Genomic DNA, 27308 nt, shown 5'->3' with positions numbered 1-27308 from the left:
GGTTAGGTTTAATGCTAAGGTTAGGTTTAGATTTAAGGTTAATGTTAGTTTTAGTGTTAGAGTTATTGTTAAGGTAAGAGTTATGATTAGGTTTAAGGTCTTGGTTAGAGTTAGTTTTAGGTTTAGGTTTAGTTTTAGGGTTAGTTTTAAGGTTAGTTTTATGGTTAGTGTTCTGGTTTGTGTTAGTTTAGGTTTAGGGTTATGGTAAGTTTTAGGGTTAGCGTTATGGTTACGGTTAGAGATTGTGTTAGGGTTAGGCTTCGGTTAGGGTTAGTTTTAGGGTTAGGGTTAAGGAGTTTTAGGGTTAGTGTTAGGGTTTGGGTTAGGGTTAGGGTTAGGGTTAGGGGTTTGGTCGCAGTTCGGATTCAGGTTAGGGTTAGGGTTAGGTTTAGGTTAGGGTTAGGATTACGGTTAGGGTTTGAGTTAGGGTTAGATTTAGGCTAAGGCTTAGGGTTAGGTTTTGAATTAGTGTTAGGGTTATGTTTAGGTTTAGGGTTAAGGTTAGTTTTAGAATTAAATATAGTTTTAGGGATAGTTTAGGTTTAGGGTTAAGAATACGTTACAGTTAGTGTTATGGTTAGGGTTAAGGTTAGGGTTTGTGTTAGGATTAGTGTTGGCATTAGGGTTTTTTTTAGGGTTAGGGTTAGGGTTACTATTATGATTATTATTAGGGTTAGAGTTAGGGTAAGGATTAGTGTTAGGGTTAATGTTAGGGTTAGAATTAATGTTAGGGTTAGTGTTAGGCTTTGGTTTAGGGTTATGGTTTCTGTTAGGGTTCACGTTAGGTTTTGAGTTATTATTAGGGTTAGCAATAGGATTACCATTAGGATTACCAATAAGGTTTGGTTTTGCCTATGGGTTAGTTTTTGCCTACGGGTTTGCCTATGAGTTAGGGTTAGCTTAGGTTTAGGGTTATACTTACGGTTAAGTTTTGTGTTAGTTTAAATTTAGGTTTTGGGTTTATGTTAGTGTTAGTGTTTGGGTTAGGTTTTGGGTTAGGTTTTAAGATAACTTTTAGAATTAGAATTAGGTTTTGGTTTGGGGTTCAGTTAAGTTTAGGGTTAGGGTTAGGGATTTTTTCCTTGTTTCTGCTTAGGGCTACTTCAAGAGGGAACAAAGGATGCAGAGTCTACTGAGAACTAATTCAGCGTGTCAAGTTTCAACCATTTAGCAAAAATCGTGTTTGATTTAGAATTCCAACTGCACGTGCCCCTATAGAAGGAAACAAAAGAAATTTAAAAAATCAAAGTGTTCCTGAAATGAACATTTCATCATAGAAGAATGCAATTTGAAGTGCAAGTGTGTGCTGAGTTCCGATTATTCCTGCCATGTATCAACAAGGTCAGCAGAAGAAAGTAGCACTTGTCCAGGTGCAATTGGCCCCCCAAAGTTTGTTCTTCTAGTTTAAAATGTTGGTGTGCAGGAACACTTTGAAATATTAGGTTTCACTTCATTTTCCCCAATAGGGATAGAAGCAGTTGGAACTCTAAATCAAACAGGTATTGTGCAAGCTGCTTGAAACTTGACACACTGAATTAGATCTCAGTGCACTCTCTATGTTTGTTCACTCTTGCAGGAGCCTTAAGCAGAGGAAAGGAAAAATCACTTTCATTTGAAAGTGTTTGCCAAGTTTCCACAGAACTCCGAGTTTACTGAAACTCCAGCAAATATTTTTTGCACCCGATCTTGATGATACTTGGTGGTAAATATGGGTAATCCATTCCCACTTGGCCCCCGAAATTTACTTTTTCTAGTTTAAAGCGTTAGTTTGCAAGAATAGTTTGAATTTTTAGGTTTCACTTCATTTTCCTCATTACGTATTCTCGAAGTTGGAAAACTAAATCAAACATGATTTGTGCTAGCTGCTAGAAACTTGACACACTGAATTAGTTCTCAGTATACACTCTATGATTTGTTCCCTTTTGAAGTAGCCAGAAGGAGAGGAATGGAAAAAACAATTTCATTTGAAAGCATTTTCCAAGCTTCCACAGAATTCCAAGTTTACTGAAATCCCAGAAATATTATTTTCACTCGATCTTTTTGATACTTGGCCATAATGATTGGTACTCAAGTTGCACTTAGGGCCCCAAATTTCAATCTTCTAGGTGGAAACATTGTTTTGCAGGAATATTTTGAAATTTTCGGTTTCACTTCATTTTCCCCTACAGGGATAGATGAAGTTGGAACTCTAAATCAAACATGGTTTGAGCTAGCTGCTTAAAACTTGACACACTGAATTAGTTCTCAGTGCCCTCTCTATGCTTTGTTCCCTCTTACTGTAGCCTTGAGCAGAGGCAAGGAAAAATCACTTTCATTTGAATGTGTTGCCAATCTTCCTCAGAATTCCGAGATTACTGAAATACCAGAAGATATTTTTTCACCCGATATTTTTGATATTTTCCATAATGATCGGTACTCCATTCACACTTGGGCCACCAAATTTGGATCTTCTAGATTGAAGCATTCCTTTGCAGAAACACTTTGAAATTACAGGTTTCCCTTTGTTTCCCCTATAGGGATAGATACCGTTGGAACTCTAAATCAAACATGGTTTGTGTTAGCTGCTTGAAACTTGACAAACTCTATTAGATGTCAGTGCACTTTCTATGCTTTATTCCCTCATGCAGTACCTTAAGCAGAGGCAATAAAAAATCACTTTCCTTTGAAAGCATTTGCCAAGCTTCCACAGAATTCCCAGTTTAGTGAAATACCAACATTTTTTTTTTTACCCAATCTTTGTGATTCTTGGACATAATAATCAGTCTCCAGTCGAACATGGCCTCCCAAATTTTGATCTTCTAGGTTGAAGCGTTCCTTTACAAGAACACTTAGAAATTTTAGTTTTCACTTCGTTTTCCCCTATAGGGATAGATGCAGTTGGAACTGTAAATCAAACACGGTTTGTGCTAGCTGATTGAAACTTCACACACTGAATTATTTCTCAGTGTGCTCTCTATGCTTTTTTCCCTCTTGAAGTAGCCTGAAGGAGAGGAAGGGAAAAAAACAATTTCATTTGAAAGCGTTTTCCAAGCTTCCACAGAATTCTGAGTTTACTGAAATCCCAGGAAATGTTATTTTCACCCGATTTCTTTGATACTTGGCCATAATGATTGGTTCTCAGTTGCAGTTGGGCCCCAAATTTTGATCTTCTAGGTTGAAGCGTTACTTTGCATTAACACTTTAAAATTTTAGGTTTCACTTAGTTTTCCCCAATAGGTATACTCCCAGTTTGAACTCTAAATGAAACATGGTTTCTGCTAGCTGCTTGAAACTTGACACACTGAATTAGTTCTCAGTGCATGCTCTATGATTTGTTCCTTCTTGAAATAGCCCAAAGGAGAGGCATTGAAAAAAACAATTTCATTTGAAAGCATTTGCCAAACTTCCACAGATCTACGAGATTCCTGAAATCCCTGCAAATATTTTTTTTTCACCAGATCTCTTTGATACGTTCCACGAATCATCTGTATTCCAGCTGCACTTGGATGCCACAATTTTGTACTTCTAGATTAAAGCATTCGTTTGCAGGAACACTTTGAATTTTTAGGTTTCACTTCGTTTTCCCCTATAGGTATACTCCCATTTGGAACTCTAAGTGAAACAGGGTTTCTGCTAGCTGCTTGAAACTTGACACACTGAATTAGTTCTCAGAGTGCTCTCTATGCTTTGTTCCCTCTTGATATAGCATGAAGGAGAGGCATGGAAAAAACAATTTCATTTTAATGTGTTTGCCATGCTTCCACAGAACTTCTTGTTCCTTGCAATTCCAGCAAATATTTTTTCACCCGATCTTTTTGTTATGTTGCAGAAATCATAGGTACTCCAGTCGCACTTGGTTCCCCAAATTTCATTCTTATATGTTAAAGCATTTTTTTGAAGGAACAAACTGAATTTTTTCGGTTTCACTTTGTTTTCCACAATAGCTATACGCCCAGTTGGAACTCTAAATCAAACACAGTTTGTGCTAGCTGCTTGAAAATTGACACACTTAATTAGTTTTCAGTGCGTGCTTATGATTTGTTTTCTCTTGAAGTAGCCAGAAGGAGAGGGAGGGAAATAACAATATTATTTGAATGCGTTTTCCAAGTTTCCACAGAATTCCGAGGTTACTGAAATCCCAGCAAACATTATTTTCACCAAATCTTTTTGATACTTGGCCATAATGATTGGAACTCCATTCACACTTGGGCCCCCAAATTTCAATCTTTTAGGATGAAGCCTTGCTTTGCAGGAACAGTTTGAAATTTTAGGTTTCACTTTATTTTTCCCCTATAGGGATAGATGCAGGTGGAACTGTAAATCAAACACGGTTTGTGCTAGCTGCTTGAAACTTGACACACAGAATTAGTTTTCAATGCACTCTCTATTCTTTGTTTCCTCTTGCAGTAGCCTTAAGCAGAGGCAAGAAAAAATCAATTTCATTTGAAAGCATTTGCGAAATTTCCACAGAACACCGAGTTTACTCAAATCCCAGCAAATATTTTTTCACCCAATATTGATGATACTTATCAGTAAAGATCTGTACTCCAGTCCCTTTTGGGCCCCCAAATTTAGTTCTTGTAGGTTGAAGCATTCGTTTGCAGGAACTCTTTGAAATTTTAGGTTTCACTTTGTTTTCCCCAATAAGTATACTCCCAGTTGGAACTCTGAAACAAACATAGTTTGTGCTAGGTGCTTGAAACTTGACACACTGAATTTGTTCTCAGTGCGTGTTCTATGATTTGTTCCCTCTTGAAGTGGCGCAAAGGTGAGGGAGGGAAAAAACAATTTCATTTGAATGAGTTTGTCAGGCTTCCACAGAACTCTGAGTTTTCTGAAATCCCAGCCAGTATAACCTAACTCTAAACCAAACAAAAACCCTAACCCTAGCCCTAACTCAAACCTTAACACTTATCCTAAGCCTAAACCTAATCCTAACACTTAAACTAACCCTAACATTAACCATAACCTCTACCTTTACACTAACCCTTATGCTAAACCTAACCTTAGTAATATTGCTAACCCTAACCCTATCACTAACCCTAACCTAACCCTAACCCTTACAGTAACACCAACCCTAAACCTAATCATAATCCTAACACTAACCTTAAAAATATCACTAACTCTAACTCTGACACTAACACTTACCAAATTCCTAATACTAACCCTAACCCAAAAACTAACCCTAACTCTAATTTTACCCTAACCATAACACTAACCCTAATTCTAACCCTAAACCTAAAACTTAACAATAAACCTTACACAAACTCTAACACTAACCCTAAACTTAACCCTAAATCTAACCCTAACACAAACCCTTACCCTAACCCTAAATTAACCCAAAACCTAAGCCTAACCCTAACCCTAACACTAACCCTAACCCTAACTCAAATTTTAACACTAACCCTAACACTAGCTCTAAACATTAAGATAAATCATACACTAACCCTAAAACTAACCCTAGCCGTAACCCTAACCCTAACACCTAACACTAAACCTAGCACTAAACCTATTGCTAATTTTAAATCTAACCCTAACCCTGACACAAACACTAACCTTAACCATAACACTAAACCTAAAACTAACCCTAATCCTAAGATTAACGCTAAACCGAACTCTAAACCTAACCCTAACACTAACCTTAACACTAAACCTATCCTTAAACCTAACCCTAAATATAAAACAAACCATAACCCTAACCCTAATATTAAACTAATCATAACCCTAACACTAACCCTGACACAAACCCTAACCCTAACCCTAACACTAACCCTAACCCAAACCTAACCCTAACCCTAAAACTAACCCTAACATTATTCCTAATGCAAACACTAACACTAACCCTAACCCTAACCCTAACTGTAACACTAACCCTAACCCTCACCCTAACACTAACCCTAAACCTATAACTAACCCTAACACTAACAGTAACCTTGAACCTAACGATAACCCTAATCCAAACACTAACACTAACCCTAAACATAACCCTAACCCTAACTTTAAACTTAACCCTAAACCTAAACCTAACCAAATTCTTACCCTGACATGAACCCTAACCCTTAACCTAACCCAAATTTAACCCTAACACTAAGCCTAACACAAATATTAATCCTAAACCTAACCCTAACCCAAATACTAACTCTAACTCTAACAGTAACATTTACCCTAACACTAACCCTAAACCTAAACCTTACCTAATTCTAACTCTTACTCTAATCCTCATCGTAACCCAAACTATAAGAGTAACCATACACCAATACAAACACTAACTCTAAACCTAACACTAACTCTAACCCTAAAACTGACATTAACCCTAACCCTAACACTAACACTAAAACAAACACTAATTGTAACCATAAAACTAATCCCAACCCTAAAATTTACTCTAATCCTAATTCTAACACTAACTCTAAAATTTAACCTAACCCTAAACCTAACACCCTAACCTTAACCCTAACCAAAATTCTAAACCCAACCCTAACCATAACCTAAACATAACATAAACTCAAACCCTAACCCTAACCCTAACCATAATTGAAACCTAACCCTAACCAAAACCTAACACTAACCCAAACCCTTACCCTATCCCTAATACTAACCCTAACCCTATCCTTAATACTAACCATACCCTAATTTTAACCCTAAAGGTAAGGAAAATCTTAACACTAAACCTAACGAAAACACTAACCCTAAAACTATCCCTAACCCTAACACTAAACCTAACTCTAAACTTAACCCAAACACTAACAATAACCCTAACCCTAACCATAAACCTAACACAAACACAAACCCTAAAGAGATCTCTAATCCTATCACTAACTCTAACCCTATCCCTAATCCTTACCCTAAGCCTAAAGTAACCCTTACCCTAACACTAACCATAACAATAACAGAAACCCTAAGCCAAAACGTAACCTAAACCCTAACATAACACTAAGCCTTACTGTTTCATAACTTTAACCCTAAACCTAACCCTAACACTGTACATAAAACTAAACTTAACCCAAATCCTAACACTAACCCTAACCTACCCGTAACAATAAAACTAACCCTAAACCTATGCTTATGCTTCACTTTAAACCTCTTACTAACCATAATCCAAAACCTAAATCTAAATTTAACCCTAACACAATCCCTAACCATAACACTTACCCTAAAACACATAATAACTCTAACCCTAATACTAACCCTAACACTAACCCTAACCCTAATCATAACCCTTACCCTAACCCTAAAGCGAACCCTAACCATAACCCTAACCCTAACCCTTACAGAAACCCTAGCCCTATTACTAAACTTAACACTAACACTAACCTAAAATAACCCACTAACCTAAACATAACCCGAACTATAACTCTAACTCTAATTCTAACCCCACAACTAACCCTAAACATAACCCTAAATGTAATCCTAAAACTAACCCTAAACTTAACCCTAACGTATTCCAAAACGGAAGTCTAACCCTAACTCGAACCCTAACCCTAATCATCACCCTAAGCCTAACACTAAATCCAGACCTAACCCTAACCCTTAAACTAACACATAAAATAACCGTAACACTAACCCTAAACCGATCCATAACCTAATATTAAACATAAACCTATACCTGATGCTAACCCTAAGACTAACCCCATCCTAACCCTATCACTAACCCTAACCCTAAAGTAACCCTAACACTAAACCTTACATATTTCTTAACATAACACTAATTCTAACCCTAACACTTATGCAAACTTAAATCTGAACACTAACTCTTACCCCAACCCTAACCCTAAACTAACCCCAACCCTAACCCTAACCCTAAACCTAACACTAACCTTAACCCTAACTCTACCTTAATCCTAAAACTAACCCTAACCCAAATCCTAACACTATTACTAACCCTAAACGTAACCCTAAAACTAACCCTAAGCCTCACTCTAAACCTAATACTTACCATAATACTATCCCTAAACCTAACCCTAACACAAACAGTAAACCTAATCCTAACCCTATCAAAAATGGTAGCCCTAATGCTAACAATAATCTTAACAGTAATTCTAATGATAAAACTAACCCTAAGACTAACCCTAACTCAAACGTTAAACCCAACAATGATCCAAATCATAACACGAAACCTAAACCTAACCCTTACCTAAATATAACCCTAACCATAACCCTAACCCTAATAATAACCCTAATACTATTCCTAACCCGAATCCGAACCCTAACATTAACCCTAACCCTAACACTTATCCAAATGTTACCTTAACCCTAACCCTAATTCAAACACAAATCCTAAGACAAACCAAAACCCTAAACCTAACCTAACCCTAAACCTAACCTTACCTAACCCTAACCCTAACCCTACAACGAACATTCAACCTAATCCTCTCCCTAATTCTGTCACTAAACCAAAAAATAACCCCAATTAAAACACTAGCACTAACCCTAAACCTAACTATAACTCAAACCCAAACACTAACACTAACCCTAACCCTAACTCTAACCTTACCACTAACCCTAACACTAGCCCTAATTTTAACACAAAATCTAACTCTAACCCTAACCCTAACCTAACCCTAACCATGACTCTAACACTAAAAGTTAACATAATCCTAAACATAAACTCCACCCTGAACCTAAACCTAACCCTAACCGTAACCCTAACTATAACCAAACACTAACATTAACCCTAATCCTAACTCTAACTCTAATCCTCACCCAAAACTTAAACTTAACACTAATTCTAACCATGTCCGTAACACAAACCCTTACCCTAATCCTAAACCAAACTCAACCCTAATACTAAGCCTCTCCATAACACTAGCCCTAACTATAACACTAACACAAACCCTAAACTAAACACTAACCTTAACCTAACACTAACCCTAACCCTAACTACAACCTTAATGCTAACCCTAAAACTAACAGTCACCCTGACACTAACCCTAAGTCTCACGCAAACCCTAACCCTAATCCTAACACTAACCCTAACCCAAACACTAAACCTAACACTAACCCTAATTTTAAATGTAAACCTAAAACTAACCCAAATTGTAACCCTAACCTTCACCCTATCCCTAACCCTAACCCTAATGTTATCCTAACCCAATCCCTATTTCTGAAACAAACCCTAACAGAAACCAAAACACTAAACCTAAACTAACCCTAACTCTAACAATAAACCTGAACCTTACACAAACCCTAAACTTAATCCAAACACGAATCATAAGTCTAACCCTAATCCTAATGTAACCCAAACTCTAACCCTAACACTAATGTTAACCCTAACCCTTACACTTATTCTAACACTAACACTAACCCTAACCATAACCATAACCATAACCTAACCCTAACCCAAACACTAACACTAATCCGAAACCTAACACTAACACTAAATATAACCCTAACCCTAAACTTAACCCTAAAACTAACCCCAAACCTAACCCTAACTGTAAACCTAAATCTTACACGAAACCTAAAATTAATCCTAACAAAAAAACATAAATGTAACCCTAAACCTAATTTAACAGAAATCATAAACTTAACCCTAACACTAATCTTAATCCAAAACTTTACACTAACCCTAAAACTAACCCCAATCATATAATTTACCATAACCGAACCAGAACCCTAAACCTAAATCTAAGCCTAATTTTAACATTTATCATAACCCTAACCATAACCCTAACTGTAAATCCAACAAAAACCCTAACCTTAAAGATAACACTAAACTAAAATGTAACCCAAACACTAACCATGACCCTAAACTTAAAACTAATTCTAACTATAATTTTAACCCTAATCCTAAACCAAAATATTACCCTAAAAATAACTCTAACCCTAACCGTAAACCTAATGCTAAGCATAACAATAATCATAACACAAACCTTAACCCTAACCCTAACTCTAACCCTAATAGCAACACTAACCCTAACCTTAACACTAACCCTAACACTAAAACTAACCCTAACTTTAACTCTAAACCTAACCCTAACCCTAAAACTAACCTTAACCCTAAGCATAAAACTAACCCTAACAATAACCCTATTCCTAAGCCTAACTCTAACCGTCACCCTAAATCTAACCATAAGGTAACTCTAAACCTAACTCTAATCCTAACACTAACCCTAAACCTAACCCTAACCCTAAACAAAACCTAACCGTAATCCTAACCCTAACACTAACACTAACCCTAACTTGAACCCTAACACTAATGTAACCCTAACCCTAACCCTCACCCTAATCCTAACAATAACCGGAAGCTTAAACATAATCCTAACTGTAACCCTAAGACAAATACTAACCCTAATTCTAACACTAACTCTAACATTAACACAACCGTAATCCTACACTAATAGTAATATTAACCATAACCCTAATCCTATCCCTAACTCTGACCCTAAACCTTACTTTATCCCTTAACCTAACCCTAACAGTAATACTAACCCTAACTCTAAACCTTAAACTAAACCTTACCTTAAACCTTACCTTAACCCTAACCCTAACACTAACCCTAACCCTAGACCTAAACCTAATCATAACTATAAAACTAACCCTAACCCTAAACATAACCCTATCCCTAGACCTAACTCTAATCCTATACCTAATGTATCACTAACACTAACCCCAACTCTATCCCTGAACTAAACCAAACCCTGACCTAACGCTAACAATAACTCTAACCTTAACCTAAACCTAAACCTAAAACTAACCCTAAAAATAACCTTAGCCCTAACCCTAACACTAACCCTAAACCTAACCCCAATACAAATTTAAAACTAACCTTAATACAAACCCTATCCCTAACAGTAATTTTAACAAGAACTCTAACCCTAATCCTAAACCTAAACCTAACAATAACACTAAACCTAACTCTAAACCTAACACTAACACTTACTCTAATCCTAACCCTAACCTAAAAGTAATTCTAACCCTAACCATAACACTAACACTACAGTAACCCTAAATCTAAGTCTAACACTAACCCAAAACATAATCATAATCCTAAACATAACCCTAAACCTAACACTAACACTAACACTAAACCTCATCCTATACTTAACCCTAACACTAACCCTAACCCTAACACAAATCCTAACCATAACTGTAAACCTAACACTAACCCTAACCCTAAACATAACACTAACACAAACACTAACCCCAGCCCTAACACTAACCCTAAACTAACCATAATCATAACAGCAAAACTAAACTTAACCCTAACCATAAACATAACACTAACCCTAATGCTATTCAAACCCTAACCCTAACAATAACCATAAACATAACGTTACCCTAACCCTAACCCTAACCCTAACCATAAACCAAACAGAAAACCTATAGCAAAACTTAACCCTAACCATAACTTAACACTAATCCTAACTCTTATCTAACCATAACCCTAAACCTAACACAACCACTAACCCTAAAACTAACCCTAAACCTAATCTAACACTAACCCTAACCCCAACACTAACCCTATCACTAACCCTAAACCTAACCCAACCCTAACCCTAACACTAACAGGAACACTAACTCTAACCCTAACACTATACCTAACCTACCCATAACCGTACAACTAACCCTATCGCTAAACCTATGCCTCACTCTAACCCTCTTTCTAACCATAACCCTAACTGTAACATGAATCCTAACCCTAACACTAACACTGAACCTATCTTTTAACCCTAACCCTTACAGAAAACATAAACTTAACCTTACCCTAACACAAACGATAATCTTACCCTAACACTAAAATAACACTAACCATAACCCTAACGCTATTGCTAATTCTGAAACAAACCCTAACCCTTACCCTAACCTTAACCCTAAACCCAAATCTAATCTTAACCCTAATCCTAACCCTAACATTAACCAAAACCTAAACCTACCATAAGACTAATTCTAGTCATAACCCTAACCATAAAAGTAACCCTAAACATATCCCTAACCCTAAGACAATCCCTAACTTAAACCCTAACAGTAACACTAACACATACACTAAACATAACTCTAACCCTAACCCTCACTCTAACCATAACCATAACAAAAACCCTAACCCTAACTATAACCATAACACTACCGTAACACTAACACTAACTTTATCTTACCTGTAACCCTAACACTAAGCTTAAACCTAATCCTAAGCCTCATTCTAACTCTAATCTTAACCATAACCCTAACGCTAATCCTATCACTAACCCTAACAGAAACCCTAAACCTAACCATTCCCCTAAAACAAAACATATCTCTGAAATTAACACTAATATTAACACTAACTCTAACACTAATCCTAACTCAAAAACTAACCCTAAACCTAACTGAAACCCTAAACCTAACCCTGAAACTAAACCTAACCATAACTTTAATCCTAACTCTAAAACGAACCCTAACACTTACCCTAACCCTAACAATAACACTAACCTAAACCTAACCTAGCCCTAAAACTTACCTTATGCCTAACCCTAACACTATCCCTAACCCTAAACCTAATTCTAATACAAAATTTAAGCCAAAATCTAGTCTGATCCCTAACACTACCCCTAACCCTATTTTTAACCCTATTTCTAACCCTAAGCTTAAACCTAAAAAAAAAAAAAAAAAAAAACTAACACTCACCCTAACACTACCCCTAAACCTAAAACTAAACCTAAACCTAACACTAACTGCAGCCCTAATATTAAGTCTAACAATAACCCTAAATCTAACACTAACTCTAACCCTAATACTAACCGTAACACTAACCCTAAACCTTACCGTAACACTAATCATAACACTAACCTGAACCCTAACCCTAACTCTAACCCTAACACTAACCCTTACATTTAAGTTAAACGTAACCCTAAAACTAACCATAAAACTAACCCTAAACTTAATCGTAAATGTAACACTAACCCTAACCTTAATCCTAAACCTATATCTAAACCTATCCCTTACCCTAACACAATTCCTAACCCTATCACTAACCCTAACCCTAATCTAACTCTAACCTTAACACAAACCCTAACCCTAACCATAACCCTAACCCAAAACTTATGCTAAAACTAACACTAACCTAACACTAATACTAATCCTAACCCTAACCCTAAATATAACCCTAACCATAACTCTAAACCTAAACCAAATGCTAACTCTAACCCTAAAACGAACCCTAACCCTGACCCTAAACCTTACACTAACCCTAACCCTAACTCTAACATGAACTCTAACTCTAATCTTAATAGTAACCCTAACCCAAAACCTAAACATAACCATAACTCTAACCCTAAACCAAAACTTAACGCTATCCATAATCCTAACCCTAAATCTAACCCTAATCCTAAACATAATAATAACCCTAACACTAACCCCAACCCTTACCTAACCCTATAGTAATCCTACACCTGACAATAACATTAACCCTTACCCTAACCCAAAATCTAAACCGAACCTGAAACCTAACCCTAAAACTAATCCAAGTCCTAACACTACCCCTAAACCTAACCCTTACATTAAAACTAAACCTAACTCTAATCCTGATATTAACCCTAATCCTAACCCTAATTCTAATTCCTAAACGTAATTTTAATGCTAAACAAAACACTAATGCTAACCTTAACTGTAACCCTAACACTAACCCAAACCTCAAATTAACACAAACCCTAATCCTAACCATAAAAAGAACTGTAAACCAAACCCTAACCTTAAACTAAATGTAACCCTAACCCTACCTTTAACACGAACCCTAAAGCCAAATCCAACCTCAATGCTGACACTACATCTAAAGATAACCCTAACCCCAAATTAGTCCTCTTCCTAAAAGTAACCCTAACCATAACCTTAAAACTTACCCTAACCCTAATGCTAACACTAACACTAACTCTAATTATAACCCTCAACCTAAACATAAACCTTATCCTAACGCTGATCCTAACCCTAACCCTAACCCTAACTTTAATGCTAACACTATCCCTAACAATAACACTAACCCTAATCCTAATTGCAACCCTAACCCTAACCGTAAAAACAACCGTAAACTTAACCCTAACCCTAACCCTAACCTAACCTTAATCCTTACCCTATTTGCACTAACCCTTACCCTAACACTAACCCTAATTCTAAACTTAACCCAAACACTTACACTGACAATAACACTAACCCAGTCCCTAACCCTAACCCTAATACTAAATCTAACGGTAACGCTAAAACAAACTCTAACCCGAACCTTAAAACTTACCCTAAACATAACCCTAACCATAATCCTAAACCTAAACCTAAATCTAAATGCAACCCTAATACTGACCGTAACCCTAAACCGAACTCTAACCCTAACAATACCACTAACCCTAAACCTAACCCTATCACCAACCTTAACCTTAAATGTAATCCTCATCATAACAATAAACCTAACCCTAAACCTAAAACTAACACTAACCCTAACCCATCCCTAATATAAACCCAAACATAACTCTAACCTTAACCTAACCCTAACCCTAACACGAACCCTAAAATCTAACTGTTAACATAACACTAACCTCAACTTAACCATGACCTTAACCATAACATGAAGCTAACACTATCCATAACACTAACCATAACCCTTAACACTAACACTTACAATAATCCTAATTCTAAACATAAAACAAACACTAATCCTAACCCTAACTGTAATCCTGACCTTAACACTAACCCTAATCCTATGCTTTACACTAACACTAACCCTAAACCTAACAAGAACTCTAAACGTAACCCTAACACTAAGCTTAACCCTATCCCTAATCCAAACCATAACCCTAACACAAACCCTATCCCAAACCATATTCCTAGCCCTAACCTAACCCTAACACTAACCCTAACCTAATACTAACCCTATCTTTAACACTAAGCCAAACACTATACCTAACTCTAACCCTAACCTTAACCCTAACTGTAACACTAACCCTAACCCCAAACTTATACCTAATCCTAAACCTAACACTAACCCTAACCCTAACACTAACCCTAAAACTAATCCTAAACCTAACTGTAACACCAAACCTAACCCTAACACCAAGCCTTACCCTAAACCTAATCCTAACCAAAACAGTAACACTAACCATAATCCTAACCCTAAACCTAACATTAACCCTAAACTTAACTCTAAATATAATTCTAATCCTAACCCTAACTTTTACTCTAAACCTCACCCTAAACCTAACCCTATCCCTAACACTATCTCTAAAAATAACCCTAACACAAAACCTACACCTAACTCTAACCCTAAGCGAAAGATTAATCCTAACCCTAACCCTAAACCTAACCAAAAACGTACACCTAACCCTAACACTAAAGCTAGCCCTAACCTTAACACAAACCTAACAGTAATTCTAACAGTAACCCTAACACAAACGCAAAACCTAATGCTAAACCTAACACAAACCCTAACCCTAACCTTAACACAAATCATAAACCAAACCACAAACCAAAACATAACCTAACTTTAACTCTAACCCTTACCTAACCCTAACCCTACCCCTTACCCTAACACTAAAACTAATTCTAACACTAAACCTAACACTAACCATAATCTTAAACCTAATCCTAACTGTAACACTAATCCTAAGCCTAACTCTAATCCAAACACTAACTGTAAACTTATCCCAAACCCTATAACTAACCCTAAACCTAACCCTAACCTTAACACTATCACTAAACCTAACCCTAATTCTCACCCTAACAGTAACCCTAACCCTAAACCTAACCCTAAATCTCACCCTAAGAGTAACCCTAACCCTATCCCTAACTGTAACACTAACACTAACAATAACCCTAACACTAAATCTAACAAAATTCTTAACCCTAAACCTGCCCCTAACTGTAATAAAAACCCTAATCCAAACCCTACTATGAACCCTAAAACTTACATGAACCCTAACCCTATAACTTTCCCTAAACCTAACCCTAAACCTAAGCCTAAAACTAAAAATAACCTAACCCTAACACTAACCCTAATCCTATCCCTATCAGTAACACTAATCCTAAAACTAATCCTAACCCTAAAACTAACCCTAAACCTTACCCTAACACTAACACTTATCCTAACCATAAACCTAAGCCTAACCCTATTCTTAACCCTTACCCTAACCTTAACTGTAACTCTAACCCTAATTTACCTGTAACCCTAACTCTTACCTAACCCAAACCCTAACCCTAACTCTCAACCTATCACAAACCATAAGCCTAAGCTTAACACTAACCCTAACACTCACCCTAACCCATCCCTAATCCTAACTCTTAAACTAATCCTACCCTAAACTGATCCCTAAACCTGATTCTCACCCTAATACTAAAACAAACCGTAAACATAACCCTAACCTGTACCCAAACCCTAACCATAACCCTTACCTAATACTAACCCTAAACTGATAATAACCCTAACTATAACCCTAACCCTTAATCTAAAACTAACCCTAACTTTAACCCTAACCTTAACCCTAACCCTAAACCTAACACTAACACTAACCCTAAATCTAACCCTACCCTAATTCACTCCAAAATCTAATCTTAACCCTAACCCTAACCCTTACACAAATCCTATCCCTAACACATACCCTTACCAGAACCCTCACCCTAACTTAATCCCTAATACTAACTCTAACCCTAGCCCTAAACCTAACACTAAATCTAAAACTAAAACTAACCCTAACCCTAACACAAATCCTCACCCTATCGCTAAATCTAACCATAAACCTAAACCTAAGCCTAACCCTTACACTGAACCTATTCCTATCTATAACACTAACAATACTTCTAACAGTAAATGTAACCCTAAACCTAACACTTACCCTAACACTAACCCCAACCATAACAATTACACTAACACTAACCCTAACCTTAAACCTAAGTGTAACTCTAATACTAAATCTAACCCTTATCCTAACTCTAATCTTAACCCTAACATAGACCATAACCCTAAGCCTAACCTGATAAAAACATTGACGCTTACACCAACACTAACACTAAAACTAGGTGAAAACCTATACTTAATTCTAAAACTCACCATAAGCCTAAGCCTAACCCTAACCCTAATATTTACCCTAACCCTAATTCTAACCCTAATCCTAATGCTTACACTAACACTAACCCTAATTCTAACCCTCACCCTAAACTTAACCTAAACCCTAACCCTAACACTAAACCTAAAGCTATCCCTAAACCTATTACTACACCTAACCATAACATTAACACTAATCCTAAACCAAATTCTAACATTAACACTAACCCTAAACTTAAACCTAACCCAAAACCTAACCCTCATCCTATGTGTAACAAAAACCTAACACTAACCATAATCCTACCATAAACTCTAAAAGTAAAACAACCACTAACCCCTAACCAAAACCTAACCTTAACGCTAATCTGAACCATAAACCTATCCCTAACCCTAACACTAATTCTAACCCTAACCCAAACCCTAACACTAAATCTAACCCTATATTTAACCCTAAACCTAACCCTAAAGATAACCCTAACCCTAACCCTCACCCTAAACCTACCTCTAAATCTAACACAAAACCTAACCCTACTCCTAAAACTAACACTAACCCTAACCCTAACCATAACATAACCTTATCCCTAACCCTAAAAATAACTTTAAACCTAACCATAACCATAACCCTAACACTAACTCTTACCCTAACCCTAACCCTCACCCTAAATCTATCCCTAAAATAAACCATAACCCTAACCCTTTCCACAACCCTAACCTAACCCTAAACCTAATCCTAACACAAATCCTAACCCTATACGAAACCCTAACACAAACACTAATCCTAAATGTAACCTTAAAACTAACATTAGTTCTACCCCTAATATAAACTCTAACACTTACCCTAACACTAACTCTAACCCTAAACATAAACCAATCCCTAAACTTTATCCTAAACATAACAATAAAACTAAACGTAATCTTAACACTAAACCTAACCGTAAACCTTACCAAAACCGTAAAACTTACCCTAATGTGAAAACTTAAACTAACCCTAAACTGAAACCTAACACTAACCCTAACACTAAACCTAACCCTAACCATAACCCTAACACAAACCCTAACCCTAACCCTAAATCTAACCCTAACACTAACCCTATCTCTAACCCTAACCCTAACCCTATCCTAACACTAACCCTAACACTAAATCTAACAGTAAACCTAACTCTAACCCTAATGCTAACCTGATCACTAAGCATAAAGCTAACCCTAACTCTAACCCTAAAACTTAACCTAAACCTAACCTGATCCCGATCATTAACCCTAAAAATAACCCTAACCCTAACACTAACCACAACCCTTAATCCAAACCTAACCCTAACACTAACACTAAATCTAACCCTAACACTAACACTAACCCTAATCTAAATTCGAACCCTAACCATAACAATAAACCTAAACCTAACTCTAACTCTCACCCTAACCCTACACCTAAACCTAACACTAACCCTAATCCTAACCCTAACAATAACCCAAAACATAACCCTAAATTTTACTCTAAACCTAATCCTCACTGTAAGCATAAACATAAACCTAACACTAACTGTAACACAAACCCTAACTTTTAACCTAAACCTTACTCTAAACCTAAACCTAACCCTAACTGTATCACTAACCCTAAACCTAACCCTAACCCTAATAATAATCCTAAACTTAACTCTAACCCTAATAATAAACCTAACCCTAAACCTAACACAAACAGTAACACTAACCATAACTCTAACCCTACCGTATTAAAAAGCCAAAACCTACTCTATCCCTGACCCTAAACCTAACCTTACCTTAAGTCTAAAATTATACTTAGCCCTAACTCTAACCCTAACACTAACACTAACCCTAACCCTAAATATAAACTTAACACAACCCTTATCCTAACCTTACACTTACCATAACCCTAACCCTAAAATTAACCTTAACCCTAACCCTAACACTAACCCTAAACCTAAATATAAACCTAACACAAACCCTAACCCTAACCCTTAAAATAACCTTATCATAACCCTAACAGTAACCCTAACCCAAAACCTAAAAGTAACCCTAAAACTAGCCGGAAACCCAACCCAAACTCAAAAACAAACCATGAAACTTACCTAAAACTAACTGTAACCCTAATATACAAACCTAAATCTAACTCTAACACTAACCCTAAAACTAACACTAACCATTACAGTAATCCTAAACCGAACACTTACCCTAACAAGAACCCTAACTAAACCCAAACACTGATCCTAACCCTAACTCTAACACAAATTTTATCCCTAAACATGACACTAAACCTAAACCTAACACGTACCCTATCCCTAACCCTAACCTAACACTAACCTAACACTCACCCTAAACTAAATGCTAACACTAACACTACCCCTAATCTTAACTCTAAAAATCACCCTAACCATAACCCTAAATTTAACCCAAACAAGAAACCTAACCCTAAAAATAAACCTATCCCTAACCCTCACACTAATACCCTAACTTTAAACCAAAACCTAATACTAACCCTAACCATAACACAAAGAGTAAGACTAACCCTAACCCTAAAGCTAACTCTAATCCTAATCCCAACCAAAAACTTAAACCTAACGTGAACCCTAACGATAACACAAACTCTAATCCTATTCCTAACTCTAACCTAACACTAACCCTAACCATAACCATAACCAAAACACTAACCCTAAACCTAACACTATACCTAACCCTAATGATAACCCTAACCCTAACCTAACCCCAACCATGACCATACTCTTACCCTAATCCTAACCATAACCATAACACTAAACCTAAACCTAACACAAACAGTAACTCTAACCATAACCCTAACCATAACACTAAACTTAACCCTAACTTTCCCTAACCGTAACTCTAACCCTAATTTAACCCTAACCCATACCCTAATTCTAATCCTAATTCTAAATCTTACCTTAAACCTAAATCTAACCCTAACCCTAAATCAAACCCTAAACCTAACCCTAAATCTAACCCTAACACAAACCCTTACTCTAACCCTAACCCTAAACTAAACTTAACCCTAAGCCTAACCCCTAACCCTAACACTAACACTAAACCTATCTCAAATTCTAACCTTAATCCTAAGGCTAACTCTCAACCTTATGGTAACCCTAACCATAACCCGAAGTCTAAATCTAGCCATAACCCTAACCCTAACACTAACCCTACCTAACATTAAACCTATCACTAAATTTAACCCTAACCATAAACCTAACAATTACCCAAACCCTAATCATAATCATAACCCTAACCCTAAAACAAACCCTAACCAAAACCATAACCCTAAATGTAACCTAACCCTACCCCTAACTCTTACATAACCCTAACCCTAAACCTAACCCTATCACTAACAATAACACTAAACCTAACCCATATCCTAATACAAACCCTAACACCAAACCTAACACTATAACTAACCCTAAAACTAAACCTAAACCTAACCCTAAACCCTAACCCTAAAACTAAACTTAATCCTTTTCATAACCCAAAACCTAAATCTAAACCTAATCCTAACACAAACCTGAAACCTAACTCTAAACCTAACACAAACCCTAACAATAACCCTAAACTTTACACTAAAAATAAACCTAACCGTAATCCTAGATCTAAACCTAATCCTGTATATAAACCCAAACCAAACACTAAACCTAACCCTAACACAACCTCTTAACCTAACTCTAAACCTAACACAAACGCTATCCCTAGCCCCAAAAATAAAATTAACACTAAACCTAACCCTAACCCTAACTCTGAAAATAAACTGAACATTAACCCTAACTTTTACCCTTACACTAACCCAAACACTAAACATAAAATTTAATCCTAACGCTAATCCTAATCCTATACCTAAACCTAACACTAACCCTAACCTTAACCCTAACAGTAAAACCAAACCTAACCTTAATCATAATTCTAACACTTACCTTAAAAATATATCTAACCCTAACATTATTCCTAACTCTAACACTAACACTAACACTTAGCCTATCCCTAAATCTCACACTAACCCTAACACTTACCCTAACCCTAAAACTAACCCTAACCCTGACCCTAACCCTAACAGTAAAACCAACCCTAACCCTAATCTTAATCCTAACAATAAACTCACAAATATACCTATCCCTAACATTATCCTTAACTCTAACTCTAACTCCACTAAATTGTACCCTATCTCTAAATCTAACACTAACCCTAACACTAATGCTAATCCTAACCCTAACTCTAAACCTAACCATAACAGTAACACCAACTCTAACCCTAATAGTAATCCTAACACTAACCTTAAAAATATCCATAACCCTAACATTATCCCTAACTCTAACTCTAACACTAAGACTAACACTTACCCTAACAGTAACACCAAACCTAACCCTATTCATAATCTGAACACTAACCTTAAAAATATCCCTAACCCTAACATTATACCTAACTCTAACTCTAACACTAACACTAACACTTACCATAGCCCTAAATCTAACACTAACCCTAACACTAACCCTAACACTAATTCTAAGATCAACCATAATCCTAACCTTAACACTAACACTAACCCTATCCCTAACTCTAACCCTAACACTAAGCCTAAACCTAACCCTAACCCTAACACTAACACAAACACTAACCCTAACCCTAATGCTAACCCTAACCGTAACACTAACACTAACCCTAATTCTAACACTAACCCTAACACTAACACTAATGTAAAACCTAACACTTAAACTAACCCTAAACCTAACCTTAATCCTAACCCTAACTCTAACACTAATTCTAAAACTAACAAACAATAACCCTAACCTTAACACTAACCCTAACCCTAACCATGATTATAACACTAACCCTAACAATAACCCTAAACCTCATCTTAATCCTAACTGTAACCCTAACTCTAACACTAACCCTAACCCTAAGAAAACCCTAATACTAACTCTAAAACTAACCCTAAACCTAACCTTAAATTAAATGCTGTACCTAACACTAACCCTAATCCTAAAACAAACCCTAACACTAAAAGTAACCCTAACCCTATCCCTAAACCTAAACATTACCCTAAACCTAACACTAATGCAAACACTAACCCTAATCCTAACACTAACCCTAACATTAAACCTAACCTTTTCCATAACCCTAACCAAAACACGAAAAATAATAAAAAACCTAACACTAACCCTAACACTAACTCTACACTTAACCCTAACGATAACCCTAACACTAACCCTAATCCTAATCTGAACCCAAACCCTAATCCTAAAAATAAACCTAAACCTAAACCTAACACTAACTCTTACACTAACCCTAATTCTATCCCTAACACAAACCCTAATTCTAACACTAACCCTAATGCTAACCCTAACACTAACCCTAACCCTAACCCTCATCCGAAACCTAATGCTAAAAGTAAACCTAATCCTGACCCTAACACAAACACTCACCCTAACCCTAACCCTATCCCTAACATTATCTCTAACCCTAACTGTAACACAAACCCTAAAACTAACTTGAAACCTAAGTGAAACACTAATCCTAACCCTAGCACTAAACCTAACCAAAAACTTACATCTAAACCTAACACTAAACCTAGCCCTAACCCTAAAACGAAACCTAACATTAACCCTAACAGTAACCCTAACAAAGACCCATAACCTAAACCTAAGCCTAAAACAAAACCTAACACTAACATTAACCTTAACACAAATCATAACACAAACCACAACACTAAACCTAACCAAAACCTTAACTCTATCTCTTACCTAACCCCAACCATTACCCTAACACTAAACCTAAACCATCCCTAAACCTAACAGTAAACTTAAACTTAACCCTAACCCTAACCTTAACACTAATACTAATTTTAACCCTAACACTAACCCTAAACCTATCACTAACCCTAAACCTAACACTAAAACTAACATTAAAACTAACACTAACCCTAACACTAAACCTAACCATAAACCTAACCCTAACACTACCCCAAACTCTAACCTTAAACATAACACTAACACTAACATTAACCCTAATCCAAAATCTAACAAAAACCCTAATTCTAAACCTAAACCTATCCCTAACACAAACCCTAACCCCAACACAAAATTGAACCCTAAATCTTACAAGAACCCTACCCCTATAATTTACCCTAAACCTAACCCTAACCCTATGCCTAACACTAAAACTAAACCTAACACTAACCCTAAACCTAATTTGAACCCTATCATTCACAATAAACCTAAACCAACTCATAACCCTAACCCTAAAACTTACCCAAAAACTAACACTAGCCCTAAATTTAACCCTAACTATAAAACTAATCCAAATGTAACCTTAACTCTAAACCTAACACAAAACCTAACCCTGACCCTCAACCTAAAACCAATCATAACCCTAACTCTAACACTAACCCTAATCCTAACACTTAAACTAACCCTAACTCGTTCTTTATCCATGAACCTCAACCTAACTCTAAAACTAACCCTAAAACTAACCCTAAACTGTACCCTAACACTAACTCTAACCCTTACCTAATATTAATCATAATCCTAAACCTAACCCTATCATTAACACTAACCATAACACTAACCCTAAAACTAACACTAACCCTAAATTTAAAACTAACCCTTAACCTAACCCTAATTATAACACTAACCCTAATCCTAATGATAATCCTAACACTAACCCTAATCCTACCTTCAAACCTAACACTAACTCTAATCCTAACCCTAACTCTAACACTAATCCAAAAGTAACCCTAACCCTAACCATAACCCAAACCCTAACCCTAACCCTCAACCTAACACAAAACATAACCCTAAACCTAATACTAAACCTAACAGTAACCCTATCCCAAACCCAAAACCTAATCCTAATTCTTAAACTAACCTTAACCCTAACCCGATCTCTAACCATGATCCTCACCCTAATTTTAAACTTACCCTAAACCTAACCCTACCTCATACCCTAACAAAAACCCTAGCCCTTACCTAATACTAACCCTAAATTTAACACTAACAATATCAATAACCCTAATCGTAACACTAACCCTAAACCTAATACTAACCTTAATTTTAACAGGAAACGTAAACGTAATCCTAACCCTAACACTTACACTAAACCTAACCCTAACCCTAACCCTAATACTAACCCTAAACTTACACTTAATCCTAATAGTAACCCTAACCATAAGCCTATCCAAACTCAAACAATAATGCAACCTTCACCATAAACATAACTGTAACACAAATCCTATCCCTAACCTTAACCATAATACATACCCAAACTGACCACTAACCCTCAACCAATCCCTAACACTAACCTTATGCTAAACTTAACCCTTAACCTAACACTAAACCTAACTCTAACCCTAAACCTATCACTAACTCTAACACTAAGCCTAACCTTAACCCTAACACAAAACCTAAATGTTTCGGTAAATCTAAACCTAAACCAAACCCTAAGTCTAACCGTTCCAATAAACCTATCCCTAACCCAAACCCTAAAACTAAATGTAACCATAAATCTATCCATAACTCTAACACTTACCCTAACACTAACTCTAACCATCACAATTACACTAAACCTAACCCTAACTCTAACCGTAATCCTAATACTAAACCTAACCCTAACCCTAACCCTAACTCTTAACCCTAAAACAAACCCTAATGCTAAGCCTAAACCTAACAAAAACACTAACCCTAACACTACCACTAACCCTAAATTTAACACTATCTCAATACTTAACTCTAACACTCACCCTAAACCTAACTCTAAACCTAACTGTAACATTTACCCTAACCCTAATTTTAACCCTAATCCTAATGCTTACACTAATACTAACCCTAATCCTAAACCTCACCCTAACCCTAACACGAACCCTAACCCTAACACTAACACTAACACTAACCCTAAAACCATCCCTAACCCTAAAACCATCCCTAACCCTATCACTAACCCTAACCATAACCCTAAAAATAACACTAATCCTAACTCTAACCCTAACATTAACACTAACCCTAAACCGAAACCTAACCCAAAACCTAACCCTCATCCTATGTGTAACCCTAAACCTAACACTAAACATCATTTTAACACAAACTCTAACACTAAAACTAACTCTAACCCTTACCCGAAACCTAAACTTAATACTAATCCTAACTGTAACCCTATCCCTAAAATAACACTAACAATAATGCTAACCCGAACCCAAAACCTAAGAGTAACCCTAACCCTATCTCTAACCCTAAACCTAACCCTAAAAATAACCCTAACCCTAACCCTAACCCTCACCCTAAACCTAACTCTATATCTAACACAAATATTAAACCTAACCCTAACACTAACCAGAAACCTAACCCTCACCCTAAATCTAACCCTAAAAAACCCTAACCATAACCCTAACCTAACCCTAACCCAAATCCTAACCATAATCAAAACCCTAGACCTATCAGAAACCCTAACACACAACCCTAATCCTAAATGTATCCTTAATCCTAACATTAATTCTAACCCTAATATAAACCTAACACTAATTCTAACACTAACGCTAATCCTAAACATAAACCAAACCTTAACTTATTTCTAACCATAACAATAAACCTAACCCTAACCCTAACACTAAACCTAATCCTAACCCTTAACAAACTTGTAAACCTTACACTAATACGTACCCTAACCCTAAATGAAAACCTAACACTAAGCCTAAAACTAAACCTAAATATTACAATAACCCTAACACAAACACTAACCCTCATCCTAACTCTAAACCTAACCCTAACACTAACACTAACCCTAACTCTAACCCTAAACCTAAACCTAATCCTAACACTATCCCAAACCCTAACACTAACCCTAAACCTCTCTCTAACCCTAAACCTAACCCTAAGGCTAACCCTAAAAATAACCTAAACCCTTAACCTAACCCTAACCCAACCTTAACCCTAACCCAAAAACTAACTTAAAACCTAACCCTAACCCTGACCCTAACACTAACTCTAACACTAAACCTAACCCTTACCATAAATCTAACCCTAAAACAAACCCTAACCCTAACATAACCCTAACTTTAACTTAACCCTAACCCTAACGCTAACCCTAAATTAACCCTTAACCTAATTCTAACCCTAACCCTAAAACTTACCTTAACCAAAAACCCTACCCAAACCCTAACACTAACCCTAAACCTAACCCTGAATCTAATACTAACACAAACTTTTACACTAACCCTAACCCTAAACTAACCATTACCCTAAGCCTAACCCTAACCGTAACACTAACCTTAACCCTAACTCAAATTCTAACAATAACCCAAACACTAAGTCTAACCGTTAAAATAACCCTAACCATAACCTGAAATCTAATCCTAGACATAAACCTAACACTATCACTAACCATAAACCTAACACTAAACCTATCACTAATCCTAACCTCAACCATAACACTAACACTAACCTCGAACCCTAATCCTAACAGTAACCCTAACCCTAAAACAAACCCTAACCCAAACCGTAACCCTAAACAAAACTTAACCCTAACACTAACTCTTACCTAACCCTAAACCTAAACTTAACTCTATCTCTACAATAACACTAACTCTAACCTGAATCCTAACATGAACCCTAACCCCAATCCTAACACTATAACTAACAACAAATTTAAACCTAACCCTAAACCTAATACTAACCCTAATCCTAAGTCTAAACTAATCTTATTCAAAACCCTAACCCTAAACTTAAACCTAATCCTATCACAACCTCGAAACCTAAACTTAAACCTAACACAAACTCTAAACCTTACCCTAACCCTAAACTTTACAATAACCCTAAACCTAACCATAACCTTAAATCTAAACCTAATCCTGTACATAACACTAACCCTAAACCTAAACCTAACATAATTCCTTAACTTAACCCAAACCTAACAAAAACTCTAAACCTAATCCTAACACTAATGTTAACACTACCTTTCACCCTAACCCTATCCCTATCCAATTCCTAACACTAACCCTAACCCTAACCCTAACAGTAACACAACCCTAACACTAATCATAATCCTAACACTAAACTTAAAAATGTCCCTAACCCTAACATTATTCCTAACTCTAACACTAACACTAACACTAACACTTACCCTATCCCTCAATCTAACACTAACCCTAACCCTAACCCTAAAACAAACCCCAATGCAATCCCTCACACTAAACCTAACACTATTCCTAATCCTAACCATAACCCTAACACTAACATTAACCCTAACTCTAACCCAAACACAAACCCTAACCCTAACCCTAAACATAACATTAAACATAACCCTCACCCCAAACCTAACAGTGAATCTAACCCTAAATCTT

This window comes from Marmota flaviventris, chromosome 19 (assembly GCF_047511675.1).
Source record: "Marmota flaviventris isolate mMarFla1 chromosome 19, mMarFla1.hap1, whole genome shotgun sequence".
Classification (NCBI taxonomy): domain Eukaryota; kingdom Metazoa; phylum Chordata; class Mammalia; order Rodentia; family Sciuridae; genus Marmota; species Marmota flaviventris.
Note: the sequence above shows the minus strand (reverse complement) of the source record.